Below are 19,865 nucleotides of genomic sequence, written 5' to 3'. Positions count from 1 at the left end.
TCTAAATTTCTTTCTTTTTGTTTCATATTTTTAAAGTATTGCAGAGCCAACAACATGTGATGCTGATGGGGTTTTTGAGGCCATAATGCAAAAGTGTGCAGAAAACTACCCTGATCTGAGTGGCTGCTTGACTGCAACAGCAGCTGATGGAGCAGCCGTCAACTTTGGAAAGACAAATGGTGTCCTCACCAAACTAGAAGAATCTGTGCCATGGATGCTCAAAGTGCATTGTGTCGCCCACAGACTGGAATTATGCCTGAAGGATGCCTTCAAGGGCACTTACTTTGAACAGGTACTTTACTGTTGTTTCTGCAAATAAGACTTTCAATGCAAGTTTTTTAGCAACACATTTCATGTTTTGCTCTGTTGGCAGGCAGTGTGCAGGGACTGCCATGTCCAAAAGGAAATTTATCTTGAAATCTGAAATTCTGTGTGCATAATCATGCCCCCAACAGGATCAACCTTGTTACTTTTTGTTAATTCATAAACTTTCCTTTAGCACACCATAGGACATTTGTGATGCCTTTCTGATGCTTATTCTACATTAACTGAGCTCACTTTATTTGCCTATCATAATGACCTGTTGGGAGAAATACAAGAAAATCCTTGTACATTCCTGTCTCAAGTTCGGTGGTAAAAAGTTCTTGGTTGGGATAAGTTTATTGGAATGTCATTTAACCTACAGAAACCATACATGATAACAGCCCATATAAGCAACTTTTTAATAACATATAATATTCCTACCTAAAATGCAAAAAAAAAAATGTGTTGACATTTTCATTTGAGGAGTTGCCAAGTCTGTTATACAGCCAATTTCCTTAATATTCAACAGACAGGCTCATGCCAGTATGTGGTTTTCTTCTGATTTTTCTCTCCTGGGCCTTCAGCGATAATTCTATTCACAAGCAACTGTTGCAGAGGGCTCAGGCTAGTTCTCCCATAATAGAATGTGTAATAAAATGTCTCACAAATGCCTTATTTTCTGTTTTTCCTTGACCAAGATTGATGACCTCCTGATGAAACTGTACTCTCTTTATCATCGTTCCCCCAAAAATGGAGAGAGCTGAAGGCCATCGGAGAGGAACTTGGGGAACACGTCGTGAAACCAGCTCGCTCCCAGGGGACAAGGTGGATAGAACACAGGAGGAGGGCTGTTTCCTGTCTTGCCAATACAAACTATGGGAGCATTGTCGCCCACCTCCAGGAAAGACAGGATGAGGCCACACCAGAGAAGGAGAAGATCAGGGCAATGTTACGACAGTTAACCTCGCCAAAGTTTGTTCTCAATATGGCACTGTATCAGGATCTTTTATCTGACCTGGCTGAACTGTCACTTAATTTCCAAGGAGATCAATTGCCCCTGTCGTGTGTGCGTAGTAGGATCCTGGCTGCCCAGGCTGCGTTACGTAAGCAAACTCAGAAGCCAGGTCCCTATCTCCGCCAAGTCCTTGAATCCTTCACCACCACCACTGAGGGATTTCAATATAATGGAGTAAATATCAGAAACTCTAACATGCAGAAGCCTTCTGTCGCCATAGGAAAGACACAGTGGATAACATCATTGCATGCATTGGCAAGAGATTTTCTACTTTCTCCACTGATCCTGTGCTCCTGGCTGCAGAGATGTTTGATCCAGTGAATTTCCCAACAGAAGAGAAGAAGAGTTTGGTGAGGAAGAATTGCATCACCTGTGCAAGCACTTTGAGCCTCTTCTGACCAAAAACGGATGCAATGTGGCTGAGATAGACAGGGAGTGGTTTAGAGCGAAAGCTGACATAGTGCACCACCATAAGGACCAAACCTTCCTCCCACTATGATCAAGGTTTCTGATGGAGAAGGGAAACATGTACCCTAACCTGCTACACCTGGTAAGAATCATCTTAGTGTTCCCTGTCTCTACCTCTCAGGTAGAGCGGCAGTTCTCCATCATGAAGAGAATGCAGGGAGACTGGCGTTTAAGCCTGCATACATCCACCATTGAAGACCTCCTCCTCAACAAGTCACAGGGTTGTGCTCCTACAGATTTCCAAAGCCAAGAATCTGTGGCAAGATGGTGGGCAGCTGGCATCAACAAGAAGAGGCCAAACATTCATCCATATGGTCCAAGGAACCCTAAAACACACGATGAAACTCCCCCTGACTCTCCATCCCCATCTTCAGAAGATAGTGACTGATTAATCACACAACCAGGCATTAATGCTAGTCACTTTGTAGTATATGTTGAAAATAAATGTAAAATAAAAATAAATGCATTTATGAATTAATAAATAGTTGAAAGTTGAAAGTTCTCGCCTGAGCTTGTTTTATGTATTCATTTCACAGATATTTATACATTCTTAGTCCTTAAATTAAATTCATTATGGACGTGGACTTAAAATCATTGTTTTATTTTATGGCCTTGCTGCCCTGGCTTTTGGCCTTTGTGCCCTCAAATAATTGACAACACGAAAGGCCAAGTGGCCTTGCCCCTAAAATGATGAAATTCCAGGCCTGGCGTGCACGCAGATCCACCCCATTTCTGTCCATCAGTCGCATCAATTGACGCACAGTGTTCCTCTGTCGGTAACTATCCCGGCCAGCCAACATTTCTGGTGCATCCATCTGTATCTGTGCTGTTTGCCAGACGTTTGTAGCTGTTGGTCAATGAAGGATGCCACCTCAGCTTCATCTGTCTTATTTCGTCTCCGCCAAAGCTGGTTCTTTTGTAGCTTTCTCTCTAGAGTCCGAAGGCTTAGTTTGATATTATGTGATTCCTCCAAGAGCACTAAAGTTTCACGATTTGTGAATCCATGTCTAAAGTAGTCTTCAATGATGGTATCCATTTAGGTCCGCTAAGCCTTGTCTCGCCCACTTTCTTCTGTTGCTTTGACTCATATGAAGAATCATGACATAGGCCTAAGTCAATATTTTGAGATACTTTCTCATTATTTTGAGATACTCAGTCATTACTCTGAGATACTATGTCATTATTTAGAGATACTAAGTCATTACTTTGAGATACTAAGTCATTATTTTGAGATAGTCAGTCAATATTTTGAGATGCTATCTCATTATTTTGAGATACTAAGTCAATATTTTGAGATACTATTTCATTATTGTGAGATACTAAGTCAATATTTTGAGATACTATCTCATTATTTTGAGATACTAAGTCAATAGATACTATCTCATTATTTTGAAATACTAAGTCAATATTTTGAGATACTAAGTCATTATTTTAAGATAGTCAGTCAATATTTTGAGATACTATCTCATTATTTTGAAATACTAAGTCAATATTTTGAGATACTAAGTCATTATTTTAAGATAATAAGTCAATATTTTGAGATACTATCTCATTATTTTGAGATACTAAGTCAATATTTTGAGATACTATTTCATTATTGTGAGATACTAAGTCAATATTTTGAGATACTATCTCATTATTTTGAGATACTAAGTCAATAGATACTATCTCATTATTTTGAGTCAATATTTTGAGATACTATCTCATTATTTTGAGATACTAAGTAATTATTGTGAGATACTATAATTATTTTTGAGATAATGAGTCAGTATTTTGAGATACTATCTCATTATTTTGAGATACTATAATTATTTTTGAGATAATAAGTCAATATTTCTCATTATTTTGAGATACTAAGTCAATATTTTGAGATACTATCTCATTATTTTGAGATACTAAGTAATTATTGTGAGATACTATAATTATTTTTGAGATAATGAGTCAGTATTTTGAGATACTATCTCATTATTTTGAGATACTAAGTCAATATTTTGAGATACTATCTCATTATTTTGAGATATTAAGTAATTATTGTGAGATACTATCATTATTTTTGAGATAATAAGTCAATATTTCTCATGATTTTGAGATACTAAGTCAATAGATACTATCTCATTATTTTGAGATACTAAGTCAATATTTCGAGATACTATCTCATTATTTTGAGATGCTAAGTCAATATTTTGAGATACTAAGTCATTATTTTGAGATAGTCAATATTTTGAGATACTATCTCATTATTTTGAGATGCTAAGTCAATATTTTGAGATACTAAGTCATTATTTTGAGATAGTCAATATTTTGAGATACTATCTCATTATTTTGAGATACTAAGTCAATATTTTGAGATACTTTCTCATTATTTTGAGATACTACCTCATTATTTTGAGATAGTCAGTCAATATTTTGAAATACTATCTCATTATTTTGAGATACTAAGTCAATAGATACTATCTAATTATTTTGAGTCAATATTTTGAGATACTATCTCATTATTTTGAGATACTAAGTAATTATTGTGAGATATCATTATTTTTGAGATAATAAGTCAATATTTTGAGATACTATCTCAATATTTTTGAAATACTGAGTCAATATTTTGAGATACTATCTCATTATTTTGAAATACTAAGTCAATATTTTGAGATACTATCTCATTATTTTGAGATACTAAGTCAATATTTTGAGATACTATCTCATTATTTTGAGATGCTAAGTCAATATTTTGAGATACTAAGTCATTATTTTGAGATAGTCAATATTTTGAGATACTATCTCATTATTTTGAGATACTAAGTCAATATTTTGAGATACTTTCTCATTATTTTGAGATACTTTCTCATTATTTTGAGATACTACCTCATTATTTTGAGATAGTCAGTCAATATTTTGAAATACTATCTCATTATTTTGAGATACTAAGTCAATAGATACTATCTAATTATTTTGAGTCAATATTTTGAGATACTATCTCATTATTTTGAGATACTAAGTAATTATTGTGAGATATCATTATTTTTGAGATAATAAGTCAATATTTTGAGATACTATCTCATTATTTTGAAATACTAAGTCAATATTTTGAGATACTAAGTCATTATTTTGAAATACTAAGTCAATATTTTGAGATACTATCTCATTATTTTGAGATACTAAGTCAATATTTTGAGATACTATCTCATTATTTTGAGATGCTAAGTCAATATTTTGAGATACTAAGTCATTATTTTGAGATACTAAGTCATTATTTTGAGATAGTCAATATTTTGAGATACTATCTCATTATTTTGAGATACTAAGTCAATATTTTGAGATACTTTCTCATTATTTTGAGATACTACCTCATTATTTTGAGATAGTCAGTCAATATTTTGAAATACTATCTCATTATTTTGAGATACTAAGTCAATAGATACTATCTAATTATTTTGAGTCAATATTTTGAGATACTATCTCATTATTTTGAGATACTAAGTAATTATTGTGAGATATCATTATTTTTGAGATAATAAGTCAATATTTTGAGATACTATCTCATTATTTTGAAATACTAAGTCAATATTTTGAGATACTAAGTCATTATTTTAAGATAGTCAGTCAATATTTTGAGATACTATCTCATTATTTTGAAATACTAAGTCAATATTTTGAGATACTAAGTCATTATTTTAAGATAATAAGTCAATATTTTGAGATACTATCTCATTATTTTGAGATACTATCTCATTATTTTGAGATACTATTTCATTATTGTGAGATACTAAGTCAATATTTTGAGATACTATCATTATTTTGAGATACTAAGTCAATAGATACTATCTCAATATTTTGAGTCAATATTTTGAGATACTATCTCATTATTTTGAGATACTAAGTCAATATTTTGAGATACTATCTCATTATTTTGAGATGCTAAGTCAATATTTTGAGATACTAAGTCATTATTTTGAGATAGTCAATATTTTGAGATACTATCTCATTATTTTGAGATACTAAGTCAATATTTCGAGATACTATCTCATTATTTTGAGATGCTAAGTCAATATTTTGAGATACTAAGTCAATATTTTGAGATACTATTTCATTATTGTGAGATACTAAGTCAATATTTTGAGATACTATCTCATTATTTTGAGATACTAAGTCAATAGATACTATCTCATTATTTTGAAATACTAAGTCAATATTTTGAGATACTAAGTCATTATTTTAAGATAGTCAGTCAATATTTTGAGATACTATCTCATTATTTTGAAATACTAAGTCAATATTTTGAGATACTAAGTCATTATTTTAAGATAATAAGTCAATATTTTGAGATACTATCTCATTATTTTGAGATACTAAGTCAATATTTTGAGATACTATTTCATTATTGTGAGATACTAAGTCAATATTTTGAGATACTATCTCATTATTTTGAGATACTAAGTCAATAGATACTATCTCATTATTTTGAGTCAATATTTTGAGATACTATCTCATTATTTTGAGATACTAAGTAATTATTGTGAGATACTATAATTATTTTTGAGATAATGAGTCAGTATTTTGAGATACTATCTCATTATTTTGAGATACTATAATTATTTTTGAGATAATAAGTCAATATTTCTCATTATTTTGAGATACTAAGTCAATATTTTGAGATACTATCTCATTATTTTGAGATACTAAGTAATTATTGTGAGATACTATAATTATTTTTGAGATAATGAGTCAGTATTTTGAGATACTATCTCATTATTTTGAGATACTAAGTCAATATTTTGAGATACTATCTCATTATTTTGAGATATTAAGTAATTATTGTGAGATACTATCATTATTTTTGAGATAATAAGTCAATATTTCTCATGATTTTGAGATACTAAGTCAATAGATACTATCTCATTATTTTGAGATACTAAGTCAATATTTCGAGATACTATCTCATTATTTTGAGATGCTAAGTCAATATTTTGAGATACTAAGTCATTATTTTGAGATAGTCAATATTTTGAGATACTATCTCATTATTTTGAGATGCTAAGTCAATATTTTGAGATACTAAGTCATTATTTTGAGATAGTCAATATTTTGAGATACTATCTCATTATTTTGAGATACTAAGTCAATATTTTGAGATACTTTCTCATTATTTTGAGATACTACCTCATTATTTTGAGATAGTCAGTCAATATTTTGAAATACTATCTCATTATTTTGAGATACTAAGTCAATAGATACTATCTAATTATTTTGAGTCAATATTTTGAGATACTATCTCATTATTTTGAGATACTAAGTAATTATTGTGAGATATCATTATTTTTGAGATAATAAGTCAATATTTTGAGATACTATCTCAATATTTTTGAAATACTGAGTCAATATTTTGAGATACTATCTCATTATTTTGAAATACTAAGTCAATATTTTGAGATACTATCTCATTATTTTGAGATACTAAGTCAATATTTTGAGATACTATCTCATTATTTTGAGATGCTAAGTCAATATTTTGAGATACTAAGTCATTATTTTGAGATAGTCAATATTTTGAGATACTATCTCATTATTTTGAGATACTAAGTCAATATTTTGAGATACTTTCTCATTATTTTGAGATACTTTCTCATTATTTTGAGATACTACCTCATTATTTTGAGATAGTCAGTCAATATTTTGAAATACTATCTCATTATTTTGAGATACTAAGTCAATAGATACTATCTAATTATTTTGAGTCAATATTTTGAGATACTATCTCATTATTTTGAGATACTAAGTAATTATTGTGAGATATCATTATTTTTGAGATAATAAGTCAATATTTTGAGATACTATCTCATTATTTTGAAATACTAAGTCAATATTTTGAGATACTAAGTCATTATTTTGAAATACTAAGTCAATATTTTGAGATACTATCTCATTATTTTGAGATACTAAGTCAATATTTTGAGATACTATCTCATTATTTTGAGATGCTAAGTCAATATTTTGAGATACTAAGTCATTATTTTGAGATACTAAGTCATTATTTTGAGATAGTCAATATTTTGAGATACTATCTCATTATTTTGAGATACTAAGTCAATATTTTGAGATACTTTCTCATTATTTTGAGATACTACCTCATTATTTTGAGATAGTCAGTCAATATTTTGAAATACTATCTCATTATTTTGAGATACTAAGTCAATAGATACTATCTAATTATTTTGAGTCAATATTTTGAGATACTATCTCATTATTTTGAGATACTAAGTAATTATTGTGAGATATCATTATTTTTGAGATAATAAGTCAATATTTTGAGATACTATCTCATTATTTTGAAATACTAAGTCAATATTTTGAGATACTAAGTCATTATTTTAAGATAGTCAGTCAATATTTTGAGATACTATCTCATTATTTTGAAATACTAAGTCAATATTTTGAGATACTAAGTCATTATTTTAAGATAATAAGTCAATATTTTGAGATACTATCTCATTATTTTGAGATACTATCTCATTATTTTGAGATACTATTTCATTATTGTGAGATACTAAGTCAATATTTTGAGATACTATCATTATTTTGAGATACTAAGTCAATAGATACTATCTCAATATTTTGAGTCAATATTTTGAGATACTATCTCATTATTTTGAGATACTAAGTCAATATTTTGAGATACTTTCTCATTATTTTGAGATACTACCTCATTATTTTGAGATAGTCAGTCAATATTTTGAAATACTATCTCATTATTTTGAGATACTAAGTCAATAGATACTATCTAATTATTTTGAGATGCTAAGTCAATATTTTGAGATACTAAGTCATTATTTTGAGATAGTCAATATTTTGAGATACTATCTCATTATTTTGAGATACTAAGTCAATATTTTGAGATACTAAGTCAATATTTTGAGATACTTTCTCATTATTTTGAGATACTACCTCATTATTTTGAGATAGTCAGTCAATATTTTGAAATACTATCTCATTATTTTGAGATACTAAGTCAATAGATACTATCTAATTATTTTGAGTCAATATTTTGAGATACTATCTCATTATTTTGAGATACTAAGTAATTATTGTGAGATATCATTATTTTTGAGATAATAAGTCAATATTTTGAGATACTATCTCATTATTTTGAAATACTAAGTCAATATTTTGAGATACTAAGTCATTATTTTAAGATAGTCAGTCAATATTTTGAGATACTATCTCATTATTTTGAAATACTAAGTCAATATTTTGAGATACTAAGTCATTATTTTAAGATAATAAGTCAATATTTTGAGATACTATCTCATTATTTTGAGATACTATCTCATTATTTTGAGATACTATTTCATTATTGTGAGATACTAAGTCAATATTTTGAGATACTATCATTATTTTGAGATACTAAGTCAATAGATACTATCTCAATATTTTGAGTCAATATTTTGAGATACTATCTCATTATTTTGAGATACTAAGTCAATATTTTGAGATACTATCTCATTATTTTGAGATGCTAAGTCAATATTTTGAGATACTAAGTCATTATTTTGAGATAGTCAATATTTTGAGATACTATCTCATTATTTTGAGATACTAAGTCAATATTTTGAGATACTTTCTCATTATTTTGAGATACTACCTCATTATTTTGAGATAGTCAGTCAATATTTTGAAATACTATCTCATTATTTTGAGATACTAAGTCAATAGATACTATCTAATTATTTTGAGTCAATATTTTGAGATACTATCTCATTATTTTGAGATACTAAGTAATTATTGTGAGATATCATTATTTTTGAGATAATAAGTCAATATTTTGAGATACTATCTCATTATTTTGAAATACTAAGTCAATATTTTGAGATACTATCTCATTATTTTTGAGATACTAAGTCAATATTTTGAGATACTATCTCATTATTTTGAGATACTAAGTATTGTGAGAAACTATCATTATTTTTGATATACTAAGTCAATATTTTGGTATACTATCTCATTATTTGAGATACTATCTCATTATTTTGAGATACTAAGTCAATATTTTGAGATACTAAGTCATTATTTTAACCCTCTAGGCGCCAAAGTCGCATTATTGCGACAGGCAACATTGCTCATTAAAACAGCCCATATCTTTAAATCTACTGCCTTGTGCTGTTACTGCTTGCTACCACTAGATAGCCAATAGATTCAGCTTCAATCCTGACGTCATTTGGGGGTGTGTTTCTATGCAAAATACCTGAGAAAAAGAAGTTTGAAACCCGACACTCGCTGTCGGAGCGGCAGCGGCTACACGGCAGAGTGGGAGAGGAGAGAGCCGCGGAGCGGTGGCGGAAGTTTGCTGGACAGACCAAAAAGACAGATGGCGATTTTTGTAATAAAAAACAAAATGCCCAAAAGACTTTACAGTGCGGATGAGGTCCTTGCACAGAGCTTTGCTGATCGCGATTCAGAAGGGGACGATTTGCCCTCTGATGACGATCACTCATCAGAGACGAGTGACTGACGATGCTGCAGCTGCGCACACTGTCACACAGCAACACACGCTGATCACGGAGAGAGTTTTCTTTTCTTTTTACAAGTTAGATTAGGAAATTTACTCCTATCAGATTCCTGTTCATTTACTCTGAGGATGAGAGGATGAAAACAATCTATGAAAAAATGAAATGAAAAAAAATCTACTGTGTAAATATGTTCAGAATTCCGTTTTACTGAATTTTACCTGGTGACATACAAATTATATTAGTAAATTTAATCCAATCAAACTCCTGTTCCTTTATTTTGAGGATGAGATGACAATATAGATATTTTTTTCTGTGTAAATATGTTCAAAAATCAGTTTTACTGAAAGTTACTGTCAGTCACCTGGTGACGTCACAATATGCAAATTAGATGATTCAGTTTACTCCCATCACAAACTTTAGGTCATTATGAATATTGTTCTCATTTACACTATGGATTTATCTCTCACCACTTCCAAGCTACAGCCTTTTGAAAACTTACAATCCAAACGGAATATTTTCCTAAATAAACTCTGGCGCCTAGAGGGTTAAGATAGTCAGTCAATATTTTGAGATACTATCTCATTATTTTGAGATACTATCATTATTTTTGAGATAATAAGTCAATATTTTGAGATACTATCTCATTATTTTGAGATACTAAGTCAATAGATACTATCTCATTATTTTGAGATACTATCTCGTTATTTTGAGATACTACGTCAATAGATACTATCTCATTATTTTTGAGATACTATCATTATTTTTGAGATAATAAGTCAATATTTTGAGATACTATCTCATTATTTTGAGATACTAAGTAATTATTGTGAGATAGTCAGTCAATATTTTGAGATACTATCTCATTATTTTGAGATACTATCATTATTTTTGAGATAATAAGTCAATATTTTGAGATACTATCTCATTATTTTGAGATACTCAGTCAATACATACTATCTCATTATTTTGAGATACTATCATTATTTTTTAGATAATAAGTCAATATTTTGAGATACTATCTCATTATTTTGAGATACTAAGTCAAAAGATACTATCTCATTATTTTGAGATACTAAGTCAATATTTTGAGATACTATCTCATTATTGTGAGATACTAAGTCAATATTTTGAGATACTATTTTCCTTATTGTGAGATACTAAGTCAATAGATACTATCTCATTATTTTGAAATACTAAGTCAATATTTTGAGATACTAAGTCATTATTTTAAGATAGTCAGTCAATATTTTGAGATACTATCTCATTATTTTGAAATACTAAGTCAATATTTTGAGATACTATCTCATTATTTTGAGATACTAAGTCAATATTTTGAGATACTAAGTAAGTATTGTGAGATACTACCATTATTTTTGAGATACTAAGTCAATATTTTGATATACTATCTCATTATCTTGAGATACTATCTCATTATTTTGAGATACTAAGTCAATATTTTGAGATACTATCTCATTATTTTGAGATACTAAGTCAATATTTTGAGATACTATTTCATTATTGTGAGATACTAAGTCAATATTTTGAGATACTATCTCATTATAATGACTTACAGGATCTTTTTTTTCTAATCACACTGGCGGCACTGACTGTAGACAACTTCAGGGGCTGGGTCTCGGTGACTCTTGCGAAGCAGACTGGATACCGTGGAGATATTTCTCTGCCTCTGAGACGGATCTGAAGACTGTGTGCTGTCCATCATGCGTGATCACCAGGTGTGCCAGGTACAGCATCCCATAGCAGACGTTCAAGTCTCGGAACTGGGCCTTTACTCCATCAAATAGACGCTGGCGCTGGGGGGTCTCTGCTGATAAATCAGGATAGAAGCCGACTCAATGATTTTTTGTACCGCACTTCTTTCAGGTTTCTGGCTGCTCTCAGTATCTTCTACCGGTCTTGATAATTGAGAAGCTTCATGACAATCGAGGGCGGGGTGACGAGGGCCAGTGTGGATTCACCTGACTTACCCTGTGCGCCCTTTCGATGACCAGGTTAGGAATGAGGGAGTCCCCCAGCACTTTAGGTAGCCAATTTTCCAGATAGCTGCACATATTTAGACCTTCAGTTTTTTTCAGGAAGACCAACCAATCTCAGATTAGAGGGTCTTGCTCAGTCTTCTTGGTCTTTGATTTTGTTCTTTAGCATTTCCACTGTATCTTCCAGCTGTCCAACTTTCTGTTTCAGGGCTGTCACATCCTCCTCAGTTTGCATTATTCTTTCCTCAGCCTCTCCCATTCGTTTGGAGTGTGACAATATGTCGTTCTTAATATCATTTATTGCTTCCATCATGTTGGCAGATTGTGTGTTGATAAGTGCACAAATGGCCCCCAGGATGTCGCTGTTTATAGGCACACCAGCTCCGGCTTTGTCTTCACTAGCATTTGTAACAGTGCTAGCATCACCTGCTGCTCCTTTAGCATGTGTGGTCAGTGAATGTTGTCTACGTTTAGATTTTCTAGATGGCATTAATTCCCATAAAACCTCTTCAACTGTTCAAATCAATACACTTTCGGTCGTTTTTTTTCAGGAGTTTTCAGAAAGTTAGCGAGGAGCCAAGTTTAATGCGACCTGTCAGCGGCGCGCCATAACCGGAAGTCCACAAGGGGAGCACCACCTTTGAAGACGGTAAATGATAGCCAATTCAATAATTCACTCAGATAAAAGATACTAAACTGTCAACTTGTAACTCTGATAAAAAATGAACTTAATGACTACAAACAAAATTACCATAACATCTAGTAATGGTCAAAGGATTTCAGAGTCCTTAAAAGGATCGTTCGGGTAGTAGTTTTGATGTGGGGTTGAATGAAGTACTTATACCTACTCAGTGTATTACCCGCAGTAGATGACCATCAGCTCTCCATCTGTGTGGAGAGGCAGCGTTGGCAGGTAGCAGTGCATTGTGCCGCTGTAAACCATAGCAGAAGCAAGATGTATTTTAGAGAGGCCAGCCAGTGACTGTAACTCACGCTGAGACAGCGCTGTGGAGAGAGGGGTAACCATAGATGGGTTTCTTGTGTACAAACAATACTAGGTGCGCGCACAACCAGGGGGCAAAAGACTGCTCCGGAGTGAACCGATATCAATGTAGATGCCGTATTGTTTGTAAGTTCTCCTGGCACAATTGCAATAAAATGTAATTTCATTGAAAAATCGCTTTGTCTTTCATTGCATCACAAATCAGAAAAACACTTGCTGATGTAGCGGGATGAGCACTTTCCCTTGTGTGTTGCTCATTGGCGTGGTTGTTCCTTTAATTAAGCAGGGTATATAAGAGGGAGGGATCCTTAGATCTGCCTTTCTCTGGCAGCTGGTGCGCACTTCCCTTTCCGGGTTACCTAGGTTCAGGTGTGGCAGACTCTGCATTCCTCTCCCCTCCGCGCTGTTGCGCATTGATGTCCGACAGCGCAATATTCAGAGTGTGCGTTGGCTTTCTCCTCGTCCTCTCCTCCCGGTGCTTGAACCAACCCAAGCTGACGGGTATGCAAATGTTTGTCCCGACTTTTATCAGCCCAGCCATCCAGTCCCTAATGTTACTGTGGTCATTTTACAGACAGGCTGAGGTCTCAGCACTTAGCCCGCAGGAGCCATGCCACTCTCCACCCGGGGCCGCTGCTGCTTTATGGAGGCTTACCTGTGCTGCTGCTTTATGGAGGCCTAAAAGTGCTGCTGCTTTATAGAGGCTTACCTGTGCTGCTGCTTTATGGAGGCCTAAAAGTGCTGCTGCTTCAAGAAAGCTTAAACGTGCTGCTGCCTGGAGCCTTAGATAAATTGGTTTTGTTTATGAGTTGGAATTTAAAGCTTGATTTATTACAAAGTCCTGATTTATTTGCATTTGTTTAATCGTTGGTTTTGTCTTTGTTTAATTATTTTGGGGTTATGTTGATTATTTTTCTATTTGAGGTTAGTTTCCTGATTTAATTTTGAATAATATCATTTTGATATTGTTATATTTTTGAGTATTTTTGTTGGAATATTGTTTGGTCTTGTTAGAATATATGGTTTTGCCCTCATTAACTGTTCTTGTTTGTTTACTTCCAGGTGCTGAGAGCCTCACTGGTGACCTGCCCCTCCCTGTTTGGTGATGGGATGGTGTCCTATTGTGTGTAGTGTCCCCACTTCACTTTTTTTTGGCTTTACCCCTTGTGTGTGTGTTTTGTGTGGTGTCTTACAAAACCCCCATGTACCTTGACCATAGGGGTCCCAGTCCTGGAAGAAGCCCTTTTTTTCTTTTCTGTTAAGTAAAGTTGACTTTTAGATAAATTCCAATTGTTTTAATATTTATGAAATAAATTGTTGAATATTTTGTTTGGAAACACGTCTCCTGCCTCTATTAGTATAAACGAACTTGTGTTGTCCTTGCTTTAGAATATTTAGTTAGTTAGTTGCTTTACTCACATTATTTACTTTTTTTTGTTTTCTTTCTTTTTTTCCCCGGGTTAAACCCTGGGGTGGCGTTGTTGCTTTAGTTAGTTTTTGATTTAAGTGAAATTATAAATTATTTGAGGTCTCTCCCTCGCACGCCACACTGAAATGTCCATGAATTTCACTCAACTTACCATGTTGTTTTGGATGTCTACAATATCAGGAGCAGGGTGGTAATGTTAGTGAACGCTAACAAAGTCAAAGTAAAAATGTTTACAACGAGGCTACTCGACTTCATCCCCCCCTAAAAGAGGTACAAATGACAGATTTGGGGGGTTGAAACATTTATCTTTCTTATCCGTAATCATAAATATTACAATACGCAGTATATTCCATATTCATGCCAGGAAGATGCTTGTAGTAAAATGTCAGACACCCCTTAAGCGGACTATACTATTTCATTGTCTGTCTGCCTGTCACTGGCTCACATCCAAGTCAACACTTGCACGAAAAAAAAACAACTTTGCGCCGTTTCAGCGAGTGTTGTAGATGAATGTAAGTAGCTATCTAACTAGTTTATTACACTTAAGTTTCTCACTTTCAGAGTTTCAGAATTATATTGTGTCAGGTGCCTACAGACGAATGCTAATGTGCGTCTATGGCTTTCCATTTAAATGTAAAGTCATTATGTGAATGTTAGCTTACATGTTATAAAATGTTAACTTTGTGCCCTGTGCATGTCACTGGTAAGCGGAGCTGTAGTAACCTGCAGGCGTGCACTGCGGTCAAGTTGTAAATGATGCCTAAAGCGTGCTGCGTTGCCAGGTTTGACAGTTGCCCCCTTTTGGAAACAATATTGATTTGAATTGACAGGAGAAATATAATACAGATGTTTGCGTGTTTGTAGTGTTATTTGTGTATTTGTGTATTAGCATAGCACATCATATTATATTAAACTATTGTATAATATTGTTTCATTTTAAAAGTCTTTTGAGTGGTGTTTTAGATAGGCTTTTGCCTTTTTGATATTAGCTTTTAAAATAGGCAACCCCTTGCAGTGGTTTTCACTCAGGTATGCAGGAGTTTAATCTATTTGGGTTGTTGAACAATTAAAATCCATGTGTACTGAAAGCTGATTAATTGTAGTAGTTGTATTAGTTCAAATGTATGACTACTTTATTGACCTCAGATTAGATTTCATTTACAGAGCCAAAATGAGCAAGAGGAAAGGAGGAGATATCTGGCACTATTTTGGTGCCAAAAAAAGAGTAAGTTGAAACTTAGGACTTAATAATGAAGCCTGTATTTTCTGTGGTTGTTATGTAGGCATAATACTGAGCATTATAGCATGAATAATGGTGAATTTTACATGTATGTGCTGTTGTATTAAGGAGACAGAGGGGAGGTATTGTGAGTGAGCAGGCAGAAGGAGGACAGGAGGACAGAGAGAAGGCAGAAGGAGGACAGGATGAGAGTGAGCAGGCAGAATCAAGTAGTAACAAGGTGAGTTGGAAAGGAGACTACAAAGATGTATTGCCATCATATCAGATATTCAGGCAAATACTAATTTTAGAAACTGATAAAATGCACGACTACCACACCCTATTGTTCTCAACTAATAAGCTAGGACTTATATTAAAGTGTTGGCCACTGAAAGAATATCAACATCTTTCTAAAGGCCAGAGGAGCTGGAGATCAACAACCACCAAATGATACAGCATCATCATCACCACCAGAGAAGGCAGGACAACAAAAACCTGATTGTTGGACGAGAGAGCAATGGCATGGCTGGACAGACAGGAACCGTTGGCTGTTCATAAAAAGATGGTAAATTGGGATGCAGGTCATGCAGAGATGTAAAGACTTTGCTACTGTCTGACAAAAGACCTGGAATCCACTTTTCTAATGAGTGGGTCAAGGGATTAGTGAGCAGCAGCTGTAAAAAGACACTGGCAAAGAAACTTTACAAACACATCTGATAGAATCTTTTGCAGTAGGGTACCTTGAAAACTGAAACATTAACCTAACTACTACTTAAAGGCATAGACCACATCAAAATCAAACTTTTTGTGAGCTGTTTTCTGACCTTGAAAATAGTCTAATAGAAAAATAAATCCTTATTCTACAGGATCCATATGTTTATCACTTCTGAATTAGTGGAAATTAGTGGACTGAGTCTATAGATTATTGGGTCAGGTACAGGTCCAGACTAGCATGTATGGTAACACATTTGCCTTCCTCTTTGGCATGTTAATAGTGTGTTTGGTTCTGGTTCAGCATTGTGTGGATCTGCATTTGAGCAGTGTGTGTGTGTGTGTGTGTGTGTCTGACTTGCTGGCAGTTTGGATCTATAATACTTTGTTGGTGACTGCTGACTGCTAAAGTTGTTTGTGTGTTACATTATGTGCCCCATGAACTGTAAAATGGTGTAAAATTTGGTTTATCATCATCTAAGGACTGCAGACATTTAGTTGAACAAGCAAGATACTGTAAGGATTGTAAGACTTCTGTTAACTGAAGCACGCGCCTGCGCTGCACTGGGTTCCCTTTACACCCTGGAGAAAATGTTGACCATTTCACTGCTAGTGGAAACTGCCTTAGCATATATTAGCTAATTTAGCCCCATCATCTGAAGAACAATAGCCCTTAAAATTACAATTTGGCAGCTACCAACAGCCATAGACCTTACAAAAGTAACTAATGTGCTGTCAAGGGTTAGATTGTCAAAATCAGAAAAATAACTGTTTAAATCCCTGAGCAGCTACACTAATGCTTAGTGACGGTTGCGTCCACAATTACCTATAGTTCCCTCAAACAATGTAATGAAGATGCGCATCAGAGGGGATTTAGAAGTGGGTATACGCAATGCCGACCGAAAAATAAGTAGTTATATGCTGTATACCTGCACCACTGGTTAAAGTTATATAACAAGTTAATCTGACTGTACCACACTCTGCCGCATCTAATTAACAGCGATCTCCACACTGCCTTCGAGCTGGGCGTAAACATATACCTCAGACTGTATGTTTCACTTATAGGCTTAATAATGTAACACATCTCTAGTTTATTTAACTTAGTTCACGGAAGAGGTGTTAAAGTTAAATACCAGCCGAAGCAGTCATATTAACATAGTGTTACACTACATGCATCTGCTTCCAGGGGAGTCAACCAGCCGAAACACAGCATCACTCTGCCATTGCTGAGCACACTGTGGTCAAACGGGGGATAAAGAAAAATCCTTTCATCAGGATTTTACTGTCATTATCAGGATTCAGGTACTCTACAGTCTACAGTTATCAAGTGCACCTACCGCCCTATCTGTTTACATGGAGTTATGGGATGGTGTGATGACGTGATTTTCCTTTATCCCTGCTGATAGTGAGAAAGTGGGAGGGAGAAAGAGAGGGAGTGAGGGAGAGAAAGAAAAAGAAAGTGCACAGGAAAAAAACTGTATTCTACAGATACAGACATTAAAACTGTTGGGAAATGCTGGTATGATATGATTGTCTACAGGGTGGTTTTCAGCTCTATTTTTGCCAAGAACCGTGCGCGTATCACAGTAAAAAAATAGGCAAGACTCCAAATCTCTAGATAAAGGGATGCAGCAGGCTTGCTTAACATGGACACTGAAATGAAATGGTAACGCCACGCAGCAGTGCTGCACACGCTTCCAGTCTGTCCAGCCTGTTACTGTGCACGAGGGGCATGGTGACGACGCAGCTGTCAATCAATGACAGTCGACAGACTCCCTCAGAGAAATGAATGATTATTTAGACAGGATTCATAAAAGATCACCATAAGCTAAAGTTATTTTATCACTGAAATGTCGTTAGATTTAAGTAAAATAGCACTATTTGATCATGCAAATTATATTTTTAGAAAAAAGGATAGTAAAATGAATAATTGGGAGAATGAATTAATGACAGTTAGCTAGTCACTAGCTATCACCCAGCAGATGTAAATGGTTACACAGTGGGTGATAGGGGTCACACATAAAATAATAGCTTGTTTGGTAAATCACAGACATAAATCCTGGCTAATCACACCTCATATGTACTTTATTTGAATCCCTCTGCTGCCAGCAGACACACTGAAACCTGCCAGACGTTGCACTTTGCAAACATACAAAGGAATTTTGCATGTGTAACACCTCTGCTGTTACAATGCCATCCTAAGGGAAACACTGCTCTGTCAACTCTTTTTTCTACATGCCCTTATAAAATTATAATATGCAGGTTTTTTCTGTATATTGAATGTTATTGTGATCAAGTTGCTTTTTAAAATCAAATGCTATTAAATAGGCTACATATCGATCATTCAAACATTTTTGACATGTTAAAATAGATTAAGGCAAAATCTTTATGACCCTGTAAGTCAAAATGCGGACACTGAGAAAGTCAAATGCAATCTCTAGTGCACAGCTATGGTGCAGTAGCTACAGCTGTACAAGGCCTGTCGTTTAACTGCCTCTGCAGCCTAAATGTCGAAGTGTCCTTGGCAAGATACTGGACCCCAAATTGCTCCCAGTGACTCTATCGGTGTGTGAGTGTGTGTATAAATGGTGACTGCTCCTGCTGAGCATGTGGTGCCATGCATTGTAGCCTCTGCCACAAGTGTATGAATGTGTGTGTGAATGGGTAAATGCTGACTTGTGTTGTGAAGCACTTTGAGTAGTCAGTAAGACTAGAAATATGCTATATAAATGCAGTTCATTTAGAAATCCCACATTAAAAATGTGGTCAAATTATATAGAAACAATTATATTGAAGTTGACAGATTGAAATACCTAGGGGTGACACTGGACAATAGTCATCCAAAAAAAGAGCCATCAAAGAGTCATCTGCAAACTGAAAGGTCTTTATGTTGCCCCCATCTCCTCCTGTTGTTGTATCAGAGTATATTCCCATCCTACTGTTCTGTTCCACCTGCTTCTTGAATACTATCTGTTGAAATCCAGCCTAAACTTACATGCATATCCAACACAGCTGCCAGGATAATTGGTCTTCTCACTTTACAAAACTGGCAATATGGAAATTACACGCATTCACACAAATTCAATAAAACAGGACATCACACATCCAATCAATGTCCCCCTCATCCTACTGCTCTCAGGGCGGAAGTACAGAGCACTTTGCCTTGGGAAGAGCCTGATCCCTGCAGCCCAAAACAAAAGGCCATGCTGCACAGGCCTGCCTGTG

This window comes from Pagrus major, chromosome 7 (genome assembly GCF_040436345.1).
Source record: "Pagrus major chromosome 7, Pma_NU_1.0".
Classification (NCBI taxonomy): Eukaryota; Metazoa; Chordata; class Actinopteri; order Spariformes; family Sparidae; genus Pagrus; species Pagrus major.
Note: the sequence above shows the minus strand (reverse complement) of the source record.